Here is a 418-nt window from a genome sequence, read left to right on the forward strand (position 1 = left end):
TCAAAGCTCATGGGGGGAAATTAGGATAAAGATGGAAAACAGTCAGCATTTTAGCTTTTGATAGGAAGAGAAAGGGTTTGATTCCAGAATACCTTGTCCTGGCCCACAACCCTTTAAAGCTCTTTACTCTGAAACTGGTATCAGGCCCGATCTCAGGGAAAGGCCAGGGGGCAGGAGGAAGGCAGGAGAGGGGAGGAGAAGCTTCCACGCCCTGCCATTGTGATGTCACTGTCTGCAGCAGGAGGCAGCTGTACACGAAGACATTGCCAAAGCAGGTGTTTGATTCCGGTAGTGGCCCCATGTACATTTACTCTCTCAGACCCCCCAACCTTCCCTCTGCTTGGAATGTGCAACAAGGTAAACTAAATGATTTGACAGTACATACGTATTCATACTTTTCTTTATTAAAATATCAAAA

Source organism: Galeopterus variegatus, unplaced genomic scaffold (assembly GCF_000696425.1).
Source record: "Galeopterus variegatus unplaced genomic scaffold, G_variegatus-3.0.2 Scaffold5184, whole genome shotgun sequence".
Taxonomy (NCBI): domain Eukaryota; kingdom Metazoa; phylum Chordata; class Mammalia; order Dermoptera; family Cynocephalidae; genus Galeopterus; species Galeopterus variegatus.